A 21,651-nucleotide genomic window follows, 5' to 3' on the forward strand; every position below is an offset into this window, starting at 1 on the left:
ATTGTCTGAAGGATATGTCTTCACTCTAAGGTAGCTAGATATTTATGAAATGTGTATAGTATATAAACACACCTAAAGCAGAAAGCAACCAGATGGCTGACCTGTCTTGTCACAGTTTTGCAAATCCTGCAGAAAATTATCCATCTTGCACTGACTTGCATTTATTGATGAAGTTGAACTCAGGAAGGGATAAATATTTATAAACATTGATTTATGCTCTTGGTGTCCTGCTATCTACAGCTTGGGCAAACTTCAACCAGTTACCTGCTTTCTGCTGAATTTCTGTGAAGTTTTTAGAAAGTGAATTTTTTTTTTTTAAAAAAAGTAGCAAGTTTTGCAGGTTTTTTCAGTAGTATAAGGGGAACTCTGTGTTTGATGAGTATTTCACGTATTTTATTTCAAGTAAGTACTAGCAGTTTAATTATTTTAATGCCTGTGACAGTGCTTAGTTCCTATATCAAAACTGTGGTGTCAGGGACCTGAGAGCACTACCAGCCTTCATGGCCCCCACCCACCTCTCCAGGGGCCTCCCCCCACCCTGCCCAGGCACCTATTTTAGCCCAGCCTGGAGCCATTAGTCCCTGCCCAGTGACACAATAGCAATTCTGATCTCCAGCCCTGCCACAGCCCTGTCCCTGCCTGGCCACAATCCTGATCCGGACCCTGACCCGTAGACCGACTGCCTGCCTTCAGCCTGGCCTCATCACTACAGCCCTGCTTAGACATTGTGGTGCTATGTTTATGCCAGGCCTGATCCAAACCCTACCTGGCCCAGCTCTGGCCTGACCCCATCACTACGGACTTGCCCTGTATTTTCTGGATCTGTTCCTAACCCTAATCCTGACCTGTGGACTGACTTCTAGGCCTGAGCTTGGACCTGCCTCATCACAGTGATATTGTTTTATGATCTGAATTCTTGGTTGGACCTTGGCATCATCTCTGAGTCTGTGCTGCTCACCTCAGTCAAATACTTTGGGGCTTGGCTTCTGACCCCCTCCCTTAGGGAGCAGCTGACACTTGCTGCTCCCTAGTATGTGGCTTGAGAATTGTTAGTTTAATTAATTCATTGTATTTTGAGTTGCGTTCCTCAACAAAATTTAGCCCTATTGCTTTTGCTTAAGGTCCAAGAAGCTACTGAAGCTTCCCAGCACCATTTCAAGTTCTTTTCCTACCTTCATGAGAACCTTGTTATGACTTGAAATCATAACTCATTAACCTCAGTGAGAGTAACATGAAGAACAATCTTATAAAAGGACTCAGCAATGAAAAGGTAGATATTTCTGGGTCATTCCAGCATCTTGTGTGACAATATGTGATGTCTTTTCCTTTTGTGAACAGGTGATTTTACCACCCTGTTCAAAACAGCAGTCTACAAGTGTTGTATATGATCAAATATACTTCCTTTTTAAGGTGTATCCAGAACTGTAATTCCTGTAAAAATAATAATACAGGGAAAGTCTACAACTTAAGCTTTTCTCTCTAGTATGATTATTTTAAGGATTCTACAAGACCTTGTTACCTGTAGGATTCTACTCTGTACTCTGATGATAAAAATAACCCTCTTCTTCCTTTCTTCCCCAAGCACATCCTAGGATAGTCAAGCTGCCTCTTTTGAAGTGAGACACCGGAACACATATAGGTGCTTTTTGTGGGATTCTGGTTATTGCTCATAGCGCAGGTTGCTTTGTCAAAACCTACACCAATATTTTATAGTGGCTGGAGATTACATTGCTGAAAAAAGGAAAATAAAAAGCTATCATCACTAGAATGGTGAGAGCAAAAGATGCTGAAAAGAGACTGTTTCAACAGGAGAAATGTAACATGAATGGTCTTGGAAAGGTGCTGCTCTAAAGGTTTTAATTGGTTAAGCATTAAACTTGCCTCCACAAAATACTACAAAAAATGTTAACTGGAATTTCTCCAGTGCTTGAACCCAGGAATGTATAGATGTGGCCTGCGGATGTGTTGCGTCTGTGTTCTGCTCCCAACCAACCTTTTATCTCAATGTACTCTTTAAATATAGACAAGAAAGAAGCAAAAATTAAACTGTGGACATGCACAAGGTCACATATGTAGCAGCTATTTAGTATTTCTGGAATTAGGTGGACCTCCTGTTAGTGCTTACAGACAGCTGTTCAGCATAGGCAATTATTGTGGCACCAGGGATGGGGCCCAGGGCTCCTGAGAGCGGAGGCTGAACACTGGGAATGCTCAACATCCGTACTTTAACAAAGTATAGCTAAGCAGAGCTGCTGAAAGAATATTAAAATGCAAATGGCCCAATTAGAGTGCTTACTATTCTAGATCTGCCTTTCTCGAGTCTCGGAGAAACACTGCTGTGAGTTTGTTCTCTATGTTGATAAACTTTCTGTTAATAAAAAGTTTGCTGTTTGCCTAAAGCAAATAGGTGGTACATAGGAGCAGCAAAAAGTCAAGAATATCTTTAAACGGGCTACATATTGAACTCAACAAATATTGGGCTCTCTGATTACTGAGGATCAAAGGCAAAAAGAACAGATTGATATTGAGCCTTTAAAAATCAATTCTTTAGGAAGATGCCTGCCCTTACTTAATCTTTTAGAATAATAAATGATGAAGTGATTTCAGCTGTAAAAGACACATTGTGGACAGCTGCTGGTTGTGAGTTCAGACCAGTGTTATTGTTAAGAGGTAACAATAGCATAGATTTTAATTGAAGAATAACTTTTCAGAAAAAAAGATGTTAAACATTTTCTGAGAAACTGTAGACTATTCACTAAACAAGCCACACCTAACCAACGGCTTGGACTCACAGTTCTATTGCACATATTTTGGGTGGTTTACACAGCATATTTATCCACAGAACTGTGGATAAGACATATTGAATGTCTTTTATTACTATTTTTAAAAGTAAGTTTGAAAAAGGCTTAGCTGACTTGATAATAATCTAGAAAGACGGAACATAGGCCTTCTTGCCAGTTTGTTGTTAGTTATGGTAAACTGCTATCTGAAATTTACTGCTGCCCACAATGGAAAAGAGTTTTGGTCAAATGTGTATTACATTACATGGGGTTACATCCCATGTGGTGACATGGCATTGTGTAACTTCACACAACCAGATAAAATGCAACATGTTTTTTCAATGTATCTGAACAGAGTGTAAGAGTATGTTCTGATAGAAAAGACATTCACAGAGGGCCCAGTTCTATAAGCCTGGTTTATGCCAAATAGCACTCTCTAATGGAATAATGCTAATCATCATGTTTTTCTGTAAATCTTGCAGAAGTAAATCCAGAGTATCTTTTAATTGCGAGCCTTTCTTTATGGTCTTCAGATGTTTATAAATGTGTATAATCTAATCTTATTAGGGACAGATTCTACATGCTGCATGCTCTGACAAAAGGGGAGAAAGTTCTTGCCTGCAGCCTGTATTCTGTTCCATTCTACATTTCTTCTTCTATTCTGGTATTACAGTATCTGAACACTTTTAACAAAATATTATCACTGCCAATTCTTCGTTCTCCCTCTTTTGTTGGAGAAAGAAGTAAGTGCACTAGGCCATATAATTTGGAGTAAAGCTAATGGGAAACAATTGACGGAACAGTTTTTCATTGCAAAATGCACTTTAGTTGAAACAAAAATATTTCATGAAATGGTATCAATTTTAAGGAAACTGTGGGTCAGAAGGAAAACATAGGAAGAAATTCTTATAAAGCTTGCAGTATGTAAAGTTTTGTTCTTATAGTAGACAGCTTTTAATTTTAAGCTTCTTTAAGTTCTGCAATAATCAAAATAAAATTTCTGAATGTAGGTGTATGTAATATTTCAGTTAATTAAAAGAAAGCCACTGGGAACTTCTACGTTTTGGCTTTCATTCCACATCTGAGTTTAGTCATATTTTAAAGTAGCATGTTCCTTCAAGAAACAGAATGTCTACTCTCTGTACAGTTTCAGCTTAAGGAATTTCACTTACTGCTAAGCAGCTCTGGCATTAATAAAATTGTCTAACTAACTTCCACATAGGTCTTATGCCTATTGCTTGGCTCTGTGCCTTCCAAAATGGCTAGCCAGTAGGAAACAGTAGTATTTGAATATGAGCTGAAATTTGGACTGACTGAATGCATCCTTCTGTCCCTTTCGTAGGATTCATTCTGTGGCTTCCGTATGTTGACTATTATTAAGCCCTGTAACAGTTTCTAACTTAAATTTTGGCTCATTTGGTTTAATAGCATCTTATGAAACAAAAAAAGGACAGATGTCTAGTTGTCTATATTTAGGTTGGGACCTCTTTCCACCCTATCACTTTTCCTCCCCAAGAGGGACATAATATGACCAAAGGCTGATGGTGAAATCATAAAAATTCATCACTTGTTCACAGTGTGCAAGCTGAGAAAGTATGAACGATTAGGAAGACAATTTTTTTAAGTATAAGGTAATGTCAACCTTAGCAGGAATAATTTGTGCCCTTCAGCATCTGCAACTGTGTAATAGTCACCAGGGAGTTGTCTGACTGATTTTTTTTTTTTTTAAGTGTAAGCTACGTCAGAGCTCCAAATGCAGAATGTATTGCTTGGGAACATTGGGAGGATTTGTGTCTGTCTCTGAAGAACACTGGTATAGACAGCAGTGAGAAATTCAGATACAACGTTTTCATATCCTGATAAGGATACTGTCTTTACAATGCCACTCAAGTTAGAGAAAAGAAAATTTCCCCATTTTTCTCAGACCTGCATCCTTAATTTATTAAGAACAGGATTTCTAAATAGAAATATACTGAGAAACATCTATAGGGAATACTTATATCTTCACCCAAGAAAAAGGAATTTAGCAGAAATATGTAATGTTGTTGTATGGCAATATAAATTGTGATAGCACTGTCTTGTAAACCTTTACTAAGTAGGTAAAATGGCCTTCACAGCATTATGTATAAGCAGGAATGCCTGTCTAAGTGGTATTTCGGTGGTATTTCCACTGATTGTGGCATGTGTCAGTGAAATGAAAATGATGTTTTCCTTGTCTGAGGATTTAAATACTGTAGCCTAAATTCAATCTTGACCTGACTATATTGACCTCTGTTGCTGAATTTGGCACCTGGATATCCATGAACCACAGGAACTCCAGAAGATGCCGTAATTAGTAGAAATTAAATATAATGAGATGCATGTCTCTGCAAACAGAGAAAGCATACTCTTTTGCAACTCACCACTATCTGTGGAAAGCCAGCAGAAGTCTATGTGTGATTTAGGTGTCCCTTAAGCCTTCTGGTAGTAACATACACTGGCTGTCTGCACAAAGGTATCTCTCTGTCTCAAGAACCACAGTACTGTCTCAGAGAGAAAAAGAGGTAAAGAAGCGCTCAATACTTTGAGGACCTTGATGTAAGATGCAACAAATCAAAACAACATGGATATAGAACAGGCAGAGATGCAACCAGAGACACAGCAGTAGTGGGTGTTCATCAAGTCTCTTACTGCGCTGGCCCACTGCAGAATGTTTCCTGCTTTACCTGATAACATTACAGGAGACAATAAGGTGTCATTTGCTTTTCACTCCTAAACTTCTTAATGATTCAATATTGATAACTTCAGGGAATATCAGTTTATGACTGTGACTTGGCATTTGTGCAAGCGTCTAGTGAGTAATTGTATTGTTTCTATCTGAAATTTAGTGACATTCTCATGGCTGTCTTTCAGCTGATTCACATTTGTAATGTCTTTGCTATATACTTTCAGCTCACCCAAGGCAAATTAGTAGTTTTTTAGCACAAACATGAGTAAAAGTTGTAATATTTCCTGCTTGCAAATGTATGTGTTGGAAAACTTAACAAGCAGATAATTGCATATATCCTGATGAAGGTGCCATGATTATTGAAAATCTTCCATCAGGTCTTAGCCATGGCTTTTGAATAAGCAACATCTATACATTTACAGCAGATCTTTAGAATCATAGAATCAGTAAGGTTGGAAGGGACCTCTGGAGATCATCTAGTCCAACCTCCCTTCTCAGCTGGGTCACCTAGAGCATGGTAGACAGGGTTGCATCCAGGCAGGCCTTGAAGATCTCCAGAGAAGGAGACTCCTGGGCAACCTGGTCCAGTGCTCTGTCACTCTCACTGGGAAGAAATTCCCCCTCACGTTCAGGCAGAACTTCCTGTGCTTCAGTTTCTGCCCACTGCCTCTTGTCCTGTCACACGGGGCAACTGAAAATAGTTTGTCCCCGTCCCCTGGACACCCTCCCTTCAGGTACTTGTACACATTGAAAACATCCCCCCTCAGCCTTCTCTTCCCCAGGCTGAAGAGGCCCAGCTCTCGCAGCCGTTCCTCGTAGGGCAAATGCTCCAGCTCTCTGAGCATCTTTGTAGGCCTACGCTGGACTCTCTGCAGTAGCTCCATGTCTCTCTTGTAGTGGGGAGCCCAGAGCTGGACACAGTACTTGAGATGAGGCCTCACCAGAGGGGCAGGATCACCTCCCTCGACCTGCTGGCGACACTCTTCCTGATGCACCCCAGGATGCCATTGGCCTTTTTGGCCACAAGGGCACATTGCTGGCTCATGGTCAACTTGTCATCCACTAGCACTCCCAGGTCCTTCTCTGCAGAGCTGCTCTCCAGAAGGTCAGCCCCCAGCTTGTACTGGTGCCTAAGGCTATTTCTCCCTAGGTGCAGGACTCTGCCCTTGCCCTTGTTGAACCTCAGGAGGTTCCTGTCCGCCCAGCTCTCCAGCCTGCCCAGGTCTCTCTGAATGGCAGCACAGCCCTGAGGTGTATCAGCCACTCCTCCCAGCTTGGTATCATCAGCAAACTTGCTGAGGAGGCACTTTGTCCCCCCATCCAGGTCATTGACGACGAAGTTGAACAGGATGGGACCCAGTACCGAGCTCTGGGGGACGCCACTAGCCACAGGCCTCCAACTAGACTGCACGCCACTGACGACAACTCTCTGAGCTCTGCCTTTCAGCCAGTTCTCAATCCACCTCACTGTCCACTTGTCTAACCCACATTTCCTGAGCTTCTCTAGGAGGATGTTATGGGAGACAGTGTCAAAAGCCTTGTTGAAGTCAAGGGACACAACGTCTACTGCTCTGCCCTCATCTCCCCAGCCAGTCATTCCACCACAGAAGGCTATCCGGTTGGTTAAGCAGGATTTCCCCTTGGTGAATCCATGCTGGCTACTCCTGATCACCTTCTTTTCTTCCAAATGTCTGGAGATGACATCCAGAATGAGCTGTTCCATCCCCTTTCCAGGGATGGAGGTGAGGCTGATCGGCCTATAGTTGCCTGTAGCTGCTGTAAGTATGACTTCACTGAAACCTCTAGAGATATAATACTGATTCTTCAGTAATGAATCTCACCTGAGCTGCTTTTTTAAATTAATGATGAGCTGTCTCCTTCCTCTTTCTGTAGGCACAAAAATCCATTTCCTTTTGCAAGGCAAAAAAGAGCACTGCAAGAATGGCAAAATGCCTTCACATAGAATCCCCACTCTCCTGCATTCACAGGCAGAACTATGTTCCCATATGAAGGCTGAATTTGGCCAGCTGGTATAAATATAATTCAATATAAATATGAAGGTACTGCTTTCTCTTTCCATGATTGTTCTAGTGAGACAAAAAAAAATCATAAGAAGGTGAATCACTGTTGCAGCGGGTACTTGCCAAGACATGAAAAAATGGGGATGGCTTGTGAAATAAGAGGCAATGGGAATAAGAGTGAAAACAAAGGAATTGTTCAAAAATACTAGATGCTACTGCATAATGGAAAATAATTATCAAAACCTACAAATGTTGCATCTGAATTGCTGTCTGCCCTTGTTGGAAATTAGTTTATATGTTTTAAAATGTCATGCTGGAAATTGTTATAACAAAGATAAAATTATAACACTTGTAATGTAAAATATTACATGCCTTCTCTCATGATTGAGACATACCACTCAAGAGGATTAGCTTCAAAAAGTCAGATAGTCCTCAGTAGTTGGATAAATATATCTTATAGAAATTCCTTGAGCATACTCTCCAGAAGCATTTCACTAAAATTAAATTAGCAATAAAATTAGGCTTCTTACAGATATATTTTTAAAAATTTTTAAAAATCAATCAAAAGTGATACAAAACATTATTTACTAACATGCCTAAATTTCATTTCTGCCTCTAGCATTAGGTGCCTGCTTCAAACTCTATTCATCCTAGCAATGACGACAGGGATGAACAAATGACATTTGGTGCTGGAATTCTTCCTTGTGAAATATTCCTTGGGTGGGAGAGGTAAGCATAGTTATTTGTTGCTTTTTGTGGAACAAAATGTAACCTGTTGGAAAAGTGTAGCCTGTGGGTTTTGACTGCAGTTTTTAGCTTGCTGTCACTTTGGGATGTCTTGGTTGTGAATGGGACAGAGATTTTTAGCTGCTGTGGAAGAGAGAAGATTCCTGCCTAGGATTGGAACTCATCACCAGTTATTCGCTTACACTATGTGAGTAGGCAGGCTGATTAGTTTAAAATCAATGACCCCAAAATGGCAAATAATAAAACAGCAAAATGTGGGGAAATTTCTCAGGGAGAGAGGGAAATGTTCTTATCTTCCTTAAAGAACTTTGTAAGGTGGTCATAGGAAATAAATATGAATTCAGTTATCATGAGTTTATGCAGTTTCAATTCAATGGTAAAGTAAAACTAAGTAAGCTGGCTTTTTCCATTTCAAAATTACTGACTTCCATATATCCTCTTAATAAAGACCACACAATTGCAGAGCTGGGGAGACTACAGTCTGCTGAAAACTTGAGTTTGTTTATATCAAAGTAAACAAAGTGTCTGAAATTTTTAGGTCAAGGGGGAAAAATTTACAGGAAAGTGTTCTCATTTCACCTGCTTAAATGATGCATAGTCTGGAAAATATGATCTATATCAAATGATTTTAAAATATAAAACTTAATTTATCCAAAAAACAGTTAAGAGGTGATTTATGAAATGTCTGCATGTGGAAAAAATTGCTTACAAGACAGCAGTTTAGCAGAGAAAGGTGCAATACCATTTAATGTTTAGAAGATGACCCTGGACAAATTCATGCTAAAATGAATGTGAAACTTTTTAAGCAGCAAATAAAATAATTAATATGAACAAGTGTATTACCTTTTAAACAAAAAGACAGTAACTGGTGCCTTACTACTTTGAAAGACATTAGCTAGTATTGCAGCACTGGATGAGTTGAATCAGCCCAATTCTCAGAGATTCACTGAAGTTAATGAAAGAGAGAAACTTCTCAGTATGCAATGACTAAACCTTTAATTACCTCTCTGACTGATGGAGAGAGACTAAAATATGATAAACATGTTTAATTACTGGCAATTACAAAATAAAATCTTTTTGAAATACACAAGGTATTTTGCAATATCATTTTAACATTGGTAACGACAATTATACTACTCTTAGGAAGAGGTGACAGGGAAGTTTTTCCGTTAATTTTAACAGAGCAGGATTAGGTGTAGTCTTTTAAGCAATGGACTCCTTCAGCAAAAATGTGATGTGGACTGACCAGTGAGAGTCTCAAGCTTGGAGCTGTTTTATTTCATCCATTCCTTTTGGAAAGGGTGTCCCTAATTATAAAATATGACTGTTCTTTGGAAATGACTATGAGCTATGCTGAGGTATCCAGACGTATTTATGAATAAAAGCAGTCCCATTCATTTCAGTAGGATTTTCTTTCGGTGAGTAAATCTCTATGGCTGTAAAGTTGTTCCCAAAACTCTACTGTCCTCCAATAATCTCCACTTGAATACTTAAGAGAAAATTCATGAACAGCTGTTATAAAGTAGTCCTTATAAATTATTGGCAAAGCTTGCAAGAAGGACAGAGTTTTCACATATTTCTCTATTCAGTGATGGTAATAGTAATAAAAAGGTGGCATTTCCTTTAAGGTTGGCAAACCTAATAAAAACTCCAAACCCTCAGCTGATTTAATACATGTTGTTGAGCCATTCATTCAATATAGCTAAATTTACCTAAATTTTGATTGATAATGCAACTCACCAAAATCTTATAATATATCATCAAAAAGTGTACCTAATCTTGCCGAAGCCAGGTACAATAGATTTAGAACATGGCTGAAAAGTTCAGGTATATTCAGGAAAGGGAACAAAGCATCAGTCAGTACTGTGACTTCAGGCTATGTTCAAGAGATAGGTTTGTTGGGGTCTCAAGCTGTTCGATGTATGATTATGTGAAAAATAAATTTTGTAATAAATGTATAACCAGCCTGTCTTAGACGTTTTCCATATCCTTGTGTTCATGCATCATCTGAGAATCTTTTCTATATTTAGAAAATATTTTTTACATACATTTTATTTATGTCTTTTATATATTCAGTATTTCAATGAAGTGGGAAAGCACTGTTGTATCCAGATGAGGATGGAGGAAAAGGTTCTCAAATAGTGATTTTACAGATGGGTAGGAAAGACATAGACTAAATAATTTACTGAAATCTGTGGTACAGGAAAGAAGTGAACCTAGGTGTTCCTACTCTTTAACCATTCCTTCCTCTTGTAGCTGTCATTCAGTTTTGAGGTGAAATTCATCCTGCTGTACCGCACAGAGCAGCTGCACCACTTACTTGAACTATTTGGGAATTCAGAATTTGATGGCCCTCAGACTGCTTTCTTCCCCCAGATCAAATCCACCTTCAACAAAAATGGGACATTCAACTGAGCCAAGGGAAGATTTTTTTCAGATACCTGATCAAATGAAGGCTGGCACTTTCAAAGAGATGGGACACTGCTTTGAAATGCAACAAGGTAAAGCATTCTAGCTGAAGCTAAGGTTTCAGGTGATGGGTCCTCTGGTCTTTGAAATCCTTCACTTGGTCATGAAGGTTGTCTGGCCTTTAAAAGAATAACAAGACCTTAGTGGCTGGGTACAGTTATAGAGAGAGTGGTATTGAAAGCTTGAGTAGGAGAGAATGTAGTTTGTCGGGTGTCATTTTGGAGGGTTTGCGAAGATCTTGCCAAACAAAGTGAAGGGATGGAGCTGATGAGATGAATTTGTTTTATGTATTTGGTGCTATGGAGAAATAAAGCTGGAAGTCTGAAGAGCAAGGGGCTAAAATCCTCCAGCTACAGTGTGCTGCATAATGTGTGACTGCACCAATCTCTAGGAATTGCACGTGTTCTAAGGGGATCTCCTAGTGATCCACAGATGAGGGAAAAAAGTAGGCTGTAGCTGTGGGAGGAATTGACTGAGGCTGCAATGGGACATTTAACATAAGGCTGTTACATTTTACTGTGATACATAAGCTATTTAACATGCTATACATAAAGATGTGATGGCGATAAAATGTCAGTGCTTGTGCTTTTATAAGCAAGAAAAGAAAGTCTTATGATTTGTTAAATTTTACATAATGAATCATTATTCAAACCTCTGTGACTCTGACTTTCACTGATGAGATGACAATCTCCATGTGCCACCTCACTTGAAATTAAAAATTACCAATTAGGAAGCAAAAAGCTTGTCTAGTGAGAGGAAACTAGCCCAGTATCTTAAGCTTCATTTACATCTATTGCATGGCACTCTAGGTACACAAAGGTTTTATATGGTATGACAGAGAAGGAAGAGCGCTGTGTGAAATAACGGGAATAACGGGATTCAGGTTTGCTGTGATGGCCTGGGCCTTGGCAAAAACATGACTGTGCATTCATACCTTAAATATACAAATCTGTACAAATGGGAGAAGACAAAAACTAAGTCTCACTTGAGGGCTCCTCCATAGCCATGTGGTGTGTTAAAAATGTTTGAAGTTTGAAACCTAGCTTGCTTCTCATTTTTTTAGGCTGTGTGGCTACTCCATGTGTATCTCTTGCCTTGAAACAGTGAAGATTAGGTGGTTCTAATTACTAAGCATTTGGATTTGGTTGCTCTTCTGCCAGGAAAAGCTATGTGTTGGAACTCGTGGACTTTCCGCTTCATCCATTTATGTTTCTGAGGCCTGTGTTCCTTCTTGTCACTCCACTGATGAGAAAAGCAGAGCCCTTTCCAATGATTTTACACGCTGAATGAGCACAGACTCATGTTACTCCTTGTTTAAGAGAGTTACTATCTATTTGGTTGTTTTGGGTTTTATTTTCAGAAACTGATTTTTGTGGGATAGATGAGTGCTTGGGTCACTTTAAAGTCTTGTTTGAGACATCAGCTAACAGTCAACCTGTCTATGCCCTCTCTTTGACACAACATATGGCATTGTTTTATTTATTCTAGGGCTACCCTTATATCTCCTCTTAGCTGATGTTTGCTATTGTCTTTGATAGAAGAAAGCAACTTTTATTTATTCTTTTCCATCACTTACATATATGTAGGGGTATGTATTTGTATTAAGCAGCTCTGCCTCAGCTATATGTTCAAGAAAGAAGTGATGAAAAGTAGCTTCAAAATGAAGGATGATAAAAAAAGGAAAGAAATTGTAGTATATTTTATTTTTTACTAGTTGCTACTGATTATTTCTGGAATCTTTCTTATTATGCACAACAATAAATATTTACCTGACGTTGTCCATGCCACACACTATACTGTAACCTCTGAAATACAAATATCAAGTGTCTGAGATTTAACCACAGTAAACTCTACATCCATGAGACATTTTTATTTCCGAACATGTTATAGAAGGTCTTATATTTCTTTTAGGACTATAATGGGAAAAACAGATTCACAGCTTTGGAATTCATTCCTTCTTGGTCTGAAACTGCCTGAATTTCATGACATTCAGACATGTAGAAAGTTCACCTTTTCTCCCCCAGGCATTTGAAAATGACAAATAACAGTGGTGGTGGTGGGGAAATCACATTTTACTGTTATTATTATTGCCTGTCTTACTAGTAATGGTTTATATTAAATTCTGCTGCTTTTCTTAAGTTATTACTTGAGATTACGGCTGTGAGGAAAAAGAAAATGACTGAAAATATGGTTTAGATAGAACTAAAAGCATTTAAATTAAAACCAAATATTACCAATGCTGGTCACAGAATTTTTTTTCCTGAGATAGTAACAAATTAGTTTCTTTCCACAATGGGCATCTGTAATAAAAGCAAAGCAATGCAAACCAAAGGAAAGTATCATTCCCAGAATGATGTGACAATAATGTCTGCCTCCAGTGAAATAGTCCAGCCAACTAAGCATACATCCACAGTTAGGTGATCTAGAGGGGTTTCAACCTGCAGCCTCAGGTTGCAAGGAAAATGCACTTATGTGGATGGCAGAGTGCATGAGATTCCTTACCATCCTCTGTTCATGATAAATGTTTCCACTCAAAAACTATTTGAAAAAATTGTGACTAATTTTAGATTGATTGGTAGAGTATTTCCTAGTAAATAGGCTATTTTTAGAAAAACTCATTTCAATTTTTTTAGGGCAGTTTGTTTTTAAATAGCAAGAGGACTAGGTCCATATGGTTAAGTACTGCTACTAGATTTTATATAAATTAGAAAAAAATGTACAACTGTATTCAGCACTTATCACTAATACTGCAGTAATGATTAAGAAGCCCTGGTTATAGAAAGAAACTCATTATGCTAGGCACTGTCTAAATAAAGAACAGAGACTCAATTCTTTCCCTTAGTTACTTTTTGTCCAGGACAAGAAATAGCAGGTGGTCACACTAGACAGAGAAGAGCACAAAGAAATAATAAGGTAAGAGTACCCAGAGAAAAAACTTAATTATAATTACTATTAAATGTTTTCCTGTGGACATCGCAGGAAAAGAGATATTTCTAGAGGCATTTGAGAGAAAACAATGAGGTAGGTTTGCTGATATTTACGGGAGTTTCTTCCGTGCGTGAAGGCTGACATAGTAGAAAGAGCAAACGTGCTCATCAGTAAACATAACAAATGGGTGATGATGGCAGGCCTCACTGGCTGATCAGCAGAGGGAGTTGACATGTTGACAGCAAAGAAAAAATGATAGGTGGAGTGTGGATAGGTCATGAAGGGTCTTTAGAGAGAAGATGAATAGTGTGTGCTTGATGCAGTGACAAGTTCATGAATGATTCACTGTGTTTTCTTTTTTGAAAGTCTAAATTTCCACATTATTTGATTAATGTTATTGAGTATTTTTGACTTATTTTCTCATAATAACAAACATTCCATTCATTTTACAATAATCTGTTCAAAATAATTGATGGATTCAGTGAGCTCATTGAAATTGATGTCATGACATGTTGGTACTATTAGTTACAATAGCTCAGTGCACAGTAAAGGCCATTTAAATTACTTAATTTAAATTGTTTGATTGTTCCTAGCTAAAGAGCATCTTTGGTATGCCTGAGATAGTTAGTATTAATTACCTGGAGAGAGACTTTTAGTAAGTATAGTTAAAGATTGAATGCTACCCAAAAGTAACACTTGATAGTTGTGAGTTGTTTGTATGGCGGTGTCTAGCTTTTTAACATGTTGTTTTCCATGAAGATTTCTTCTTATGCCTTTCCAAGAATTGAAGTTTTATGTGGAGAAACAGATCCCAGTGAGCATTTTCAGTAATAATGAATACCCTGAAGAAAACGCTGAGTACGTGCTTTCTCAGTCTCATGTTAGTTGTTCAGCTCGCTCCTCTGAGTAGGCATTGGAAAATATCCACATAGTAACTGAATGATCTTCATCTGTTTCACTTTCTACTAATGCCTAAATGTGTTCAAAGTAGCTAACTGCATTATGTATGCAAAACTCCATAAACTAACTCCCTTCCCACCCTCCCTTACAATGTTCGTAAGATAACATCTTCATAAATGGCTTTCCCTTAAAAAAAAAAAACGTGGAGATTTGGCTTCCTATGGCCATCTTTTAACCATCTTACCTATGCTCCATTTACTGGTAAATTCAAGGTAAATGTTAAATGTCTTCAGCTGTGGAGGATGGAGCCTATAATCCTGAATGACAGTTTATTCAAATCTTGGTGACAATGTGCCTGCCAACGTTTCCATTGCACTTGCTTTGTTCAGGGCATAGCAATCAGCTGGAATTCACCCATGAACCCTGTATATTAGAAGAATGGGAAAAAGATGTCTATGCAAAGAAGCTTGATAGCGGAGCACTGAAGTGCTATATTCTTATAGGCATGTTATGTGAAAAATCTTCAGGATATTCCACACAATGTCATGAAAATGGACTGCCTAGATATAGATCTTCAAGTGTCCTGATCATGGACTGTTAAACTCTGCTTTCTATTATATCCTGGAACACATGACTTGTGGCAACGGAAATCAGAGTGGTCTGTATTCCTGAAAATCTATGAGAAAGAAATGACAAGATCATGATGGCTGGAAGGAAACTGAGATGGGGGGTGGGGAGGGAGGTGGGGAAGGGGCAGAATACTTTCCATTCTGTGAATATGTATGGATGTGAAGAATCAAACCAGGTATTCCCACAGCATTCCTAAAAGCAGCAGTTTTGCCTTCAGCTGCTGTAATCTGTCACTTTTTCCCTTCAGTGGAGTGACACTGATTTACATGGACCTAGGACGTAGCCCTTTGAAAAGGCAAGTTTGTGCCCTTTCCTTGAATGTTAAATACAGATTTTAATACTGCTCTGACAGCGTTCAACTTGAGCAATTTTGGCATATACTTTCTTCTGTCTGGATCTACATACCACCCTAAACTGAGAGAAGCTCCTTCAATAAATGTTTCTAAAGTGCTGAAAGACTAAGAATCCTTTTTTTTTTTTTTTTTTTTTTTTTTGATACTTGCTTTTAGAGGATTTTTTATATAATCCCTTTTAAATTACTGTGTCTATGGATGTTTGCATGATAAGGCATTTTATAAATTAGACTGTGTTATACTGTATTGAAAGTTGAAATATGAAGCTATATTGGCTAGACAATATCTTATAATTAGAGTTCAGTTTCACTGTCTAAGCGTAAGTGTTGACTACCCCACAGCCTAAAAGTATTGGTCTCTGCTTAAGGTACAAACCTAAGTAAACCTCTATATTTAAGAAGTCCTATTTATAGGTAAGGTTGTAGCATATAATATTTGATTTTTTTTTTTTTTGCTCTGTGTATCTGTAGCCAAGTGAAGGCTGAATGTTAAATTAAGCCCAAGATTATTAGGAATAGGAGTCTAAAATTAGTTTGTAATATATGTGTGTAAGATCCTTTACAGAAGAGCTGGACACTATCTGATTCCTTTAGATACTATCAAGAGCTATTGACTGCTCATCATTGGTAAATCATTCCACTTTGTTGCCAAAATATGCACAAAGATAGCTGACACTTGTCACTGAATATTTTATCTGCATTAAAATGAGTGCTTTGGGTTTAAGTTCAGTCCATTTACAAGACCTTTTTCTCTATAGAATTTTAGTGTAATAATGTATTTTGTATATAATGGATCAGCACCAATTTATTATCTGACCAGTCTCAGCTGAGACTTTTTAAAATGCAGAGATCAACAGGAGTATGAAGGAAGGAATAACACTTGAAAATGAAGAACAGTAGAAAATTTTGAAGGCCACAGGCATCCATTCTCATGCAAAGTGAAAACAATTTTCAAATTGGGCTAACTTAATGGGCTGTGAATTCTATAAGCACTTTAAAGTAATCTGATTTCATAGCCACCTTGGTTATTCACACTTAACCGTCTGAGGACTGGAGCACAAGTCCTCTGAAGTGCCAGATGAGGTGGGTATTGCTGCAAATTTCCATGCCATAGAAGGATGTTGCTGGTGGGATCTGCTACTGAAAGGTATTTGAACCTCAGTCTGTGACATGAATAGGTTGGTGCAGAAAACGTCATTGCCAGCATTTGGTGGCTTGGAGTGATGACAAATGATTATGCTGTTTCTTTCCATTGTGTGCATGGTTCTCTGATGTTATTCCATCCTCTTTGCTGTATCACAAAGATCATTCAGTTTCTGATTGAAGTTCCTGGCATCTTACTTATATTGCCCTGCAGCATTAACACATTGCATGATTCTGTTTCAACATCCTTTGCTTCTTGGCAGAGGTTTCCTTGTATATTCCAAGCCTAGACAGTGCATGAAAGGATTTCTGAGCTTTTATACAACAATCTTGGCTGGGGGGGTGGGGGTGTAGAGACTAACTAGTCTATCTTCCCATTAGCTGTAATGAAGACATGAATTATACGGAGAGGTTACGTTAAGGTAAATACCCTTGTAGGATTCAGCACAAATGTTGCCAGAAATAAAGTTTGTTGGAAATAGATTTCTTGGGTAACTGCAATATTTAAAACCTCAAATTTGTTTTATTCCAAAACAGATTTAAAAAATACATACATATCTGTGCCTATGCATACACACACATGCACACACTGTACATTTGTGACTGAACTTTGTATCAAACTCAGGATGATTTCTTAAATATTTTTGTGAGATGGAATTTTCTGTGGCAAAACTGGTTTTTCAAACCTTTTCATACCTTACCTGTTCTAAGCAGAACAACAAGATTGACTGATTTAATTCTTGAAACTGTTTGGAAGGTATTTTACAGAAGTGCTTTCAAAAAGACTGTTACGAACAAGTAGTATGTCCAGTTCCTCTGGCAGGAAACACTAATAATCTTACAAGTGCTCAAAAATCTCCCAAATAACCACTTCTGTCTTTCCCAGCCTAATGCAGAGCACATTAGATAATGAAAGTAAACAGAAAACGCACACACCAATATTTCCTGTAGCACATAACTGCATCCTCACCTAAATGCTAATCACAAGCTGATACTTGCCTGCATAAATCTAATCAGTTTCTTTCAGAATTGCATGAGGAGTGATTCCTTTCATCTGCATGGGGAAACATCCAAATCCAATATCACATTTGTGTCCTTCAATAGTGCTGTTTTCTCTGAAATGTATAGTAAAAGTCTCTCTACTTCTTACAGGTGTCCTGACAGCAATATGCTCATGCTCATTTTAATTTCCTAGGCATCCAGCTCTGAAGGCAGAAAGGTTTTTAAGTGCCTGGACATATATCCTGCCAGCTAGTGAGCAATTCCACTTGAAGGTGTTTTGTCACCATATAGGATTGGACTGAGTGTTGGTATTAGGTGTGGTTAGATACCAAAGTAGGATTCTTGGCTGATGTAAACTAGTGTAACTGCTATCAAAAGACATAATTATGATCAGCTAAATAACAACACAAATAGTGTTGATTGCTGAGGGATTACTTTGAAAATAGGAAGGGTAAACTGCTTTAGCTGGGGTTTAAGTTTGATCACTTGTTGTGTTACACTTCAGCTTCTCCCTTACTCAGCTTTTCCCAGTAACGGTGTAACCCTGGCTGTTCTGGCCTTCCACCCTCTGTCCTCTGTAGGTGATGGGAAGAGGGGAATAGCTTGCCTTCTCCTCAGCAGAGACACAAGTCTACTTAGTTACATGCTTCTTTCTGAAGTTTCAGGTACCTATTTTCCATGTTGCCACATGTGGTAGAGGGTATGGGGAAATATTTCTTTCATGTAATCCTCAGCAGAAACTGTCTTCAGCTTGGTGGGTGCAAACACATCATTGGAAAACGTGCAAACAGTGCAGTCCATGGGTTGTAGAACTGATACATGTCTCAGGAAAAGTGTATACCCAGCTGGAGGCACCTGCAAATTTTGAGGCGGAAAGGGAAAATATATACAGAATTTAAGAAGAGTAACTCAATTTCTGAACTCCTTTGATGTCAGCTGAGTTCAGTTTTGGGAAAACAAACGAGATTTCAGTGCCTTTGTTTTACTTAATCGCTACAGTGGACTGTGTCGCTTTCCTGTTCAACCTTTGAGTCTGTCTGTGCATTATTTCCCCCAAGGCAAAGAGCTCTGCCTCAAAGAGGGGGCACTGTGGAAAGATACTGACGTACTCAGATATCATGGAAATTGGGACAATAAAGGGGCTATAGAAAACAGTGAAGGGTATTTTGTGTATGTTTTTATTTTATATACTTTTTTTTTAATCTTCTGACCTTCAGGTATGTAACTATAAAACTAGCATTTGCATATTAAATCCAGGACGCAGCTTAGTAGAGCATTAAAAACAAAACAGAATGAAAAAATCTTCTGGGCATTTTTCTTCACACAGTTTTAAAAGCTGAGTAGATTAGCTTCTGCAAATTTTTTGTAGTCAAATTCCCCAAAAAGCAATTTTGTAAGTCCTCATTACAAATGAATCATCAGTATTGATTTGTTTTATAAAATGAAAATGCTTTAACATTGAATTACCTCTGAGAATGCAAAAGAATATGTATAAAACTCAAGCTACTTCTGCTTTACCCTTCCATGGCTCAAAAGTAGTTAAATAAATTACAGATGCTAAACACCATTTTTAGTTTTTAAAAAAAAAGTAAGGATAAGGCTTATTCATACGTAACTAAAATGGGGTTGTTGAGCAAGTTTTAATAAACCACTTCAGGCAAGATCAACTTAACAGGAAAACTGCTTTGCTTAATATTTACTGGATAATGTTATTCTCAATATCTTTAAAGCTAGAGTGCTTTAAATCTAAACTCTGACTTTCTGCTTTTTGAGAACTTGGAAGAGGTCATATTTTGAGCATATGTGTAAAACAGCATTCCATAATTGATTTATTAACATATAAGGTCATATTTATGATTTTCTTTTTGAAATATATGAAAGCAAGCTATAACTGTATAATCCTGTATGATCTATTCAACAAAAAACTATTTCAAGATTCCAAAAAAAGAATGAAAGAGGGAGAAAAATCAGAAGGCTAATGTAGTGTATTTAGCTACGGCTAAAGACTATTCTCTAAAGGACAAATTAATATAATTTGTACTTGATACGGATCATTTTGGATGTTTTATTTACATGCTTTTACATCTCAGGAGAGGTGTTGCTAAATAAGTCCAAGTGGGATAAAAAGTATATTTTTTAATTTAAATGCAAACACTGCAATTTTCAGACAACAAAGTCACAATTTGTATGGGCTTCTGAAATACAACCTTAAGAAGAGTCTAGATGCCCAGGACTATTGCAGACTTTTACTTGTTCTTTTCTTTTTTTTCTTTTTTTCATCTGTGAAGGCTTTTCTGCATGTAATTTCTGAAATGTGAAGCACATGCTTAGTTGTTCTATAGCACAGGTTTCTCTTCAGCAGCCCCTACTCCCCCTCTATCAAAGTCAAAACTCCCTTTGAAGTTCTGCATTTTGCCCAAGTCCTGTGTGCTGCAGAGGCGATGTCTCTTCCACTGCATGTTCTTCAGGGCAGGGACTGATTTGGCATATCTTTGCATGGTGCCTGGCAATGCTGGGGCTGTTCTTGTAAAAGTATTTAATCACCATTTAAATACACAATTTGCTCCAACAGGTGGTCCCACATGCTCCTGCTACCTATGTCTGGCAACAATTTATTTGCCATTTCTAGATTCAGGGCTGAGAGGCACCCTTGGGTCCTCTCAAGAATTGTGAAGAGCTGCCAGTGACCCCTAAAATCACCCAAACTCCCATCAGTCATTTTTATGTCCTTTACCAAGGCTCTGAAGAGTCTGTGGGTGCTCTGGCCTTCTGTAACCATTCTGGGATGGTATTACAGGAAAACAATTAATTTAGCCTTTTTTTTTCTTTTTTTTCTTTTAACTATGAGCTTAACCATGGAAATCCTTGAAATCAATGAAGTATTAGACATGGTAGAGATTGTATTATACCAGATATTGCCAGAAATGCCCTGGTAATTATCATCTCCTATTTAGAGCAGACCCTGCCATAATCTGAGTATTCAAAATTAATCTGAGTAAACCCCATACATGCTCTTGAAGATGTATATGGAGTGATGTCCCTTGTTCATAACTCGTCTGATCTCCTTGTCATATGCTGCAGTAGCAAACTGTAATCTTGCTCATCTGCTCAACAATTCTGGGACTCTGTTCTCAGAGACCATTTTCTGCAAGAGGCAGGTCAGCAGTTCAGGGACAATATCAGATCTGGGGCATTGGGTTACAGATTTGATGGTCTCCTAGTGATAGTCCTCCAATGGAGTGACAAGTGTCTCCCTTGGGCAGAGCTGCTCTCTGGAATGCTATTTAATAGGCTTATCTTGGGCAAGTTTAGACATGAGTCAAACATATAATATGAAGTGGAGATCATAATTTCATACAGACAACCTTCTCTCAGTTACAATCTGCTCTCACAGGCTGCTGATGGATTAAGCTTGATAAAAACAAGAGAGACAGGAGGACAAAATTAATCAAGGGAAAACAGTGATTTTCTCCAAAAATATTGCAACAGAAAATTTGAAATTTGATGAAAGGTGTTCTACTAACTGTGCACTTGCTTAAGAGTAAATTGTGGACACTTTTATTTCATTTTTTAAATAATTAAAAATGATTAACTCTGATTTATTTGTTACCAAAAGTAGAGATTGTCCCTCAGAAAACTCATTCCAAGTTCTGAAAAGCTTCTGTGCAAGAGCTATATTTTTGGGAGCCTGGGTGATTGTGGAATTTTCCATTGTGGAAATAAAAATCATAATTGTACACCCCTATAGAAATATTCAGTAGCTTAATTTCAAGACTTCACTGTTTTCAAGAGATGCTCTTTATATGTAATTATCTTGTAGTTTCTAGAAAATATTCTGTTGGTGTTTTAAGCACAGATTGTGTGTTGGCTTCTCTAGAGATTATTGTGATATTTTAAGATGTTTATGTTTGCTACAGTTCCTACCTTCCTACATAACTTTTTCTACCTTCCAAGATGCTATTATTCACTGTT

The sequence above is a fragment of the Rhea pennata genome, chromosome 7, assembly GCF_028389875.1.
Source record: "Rhea pennata isolate bPtePen1 chromosome 7, bPtePen1.pri, whole genome shotgun sequence".
In the NCBI taxonomy this organism is placed as follows: Eukaryota; Metazoa; Chordata; class Aves; order Rheiformes; family Rheidae; genus Rhea; species Rhea pennata.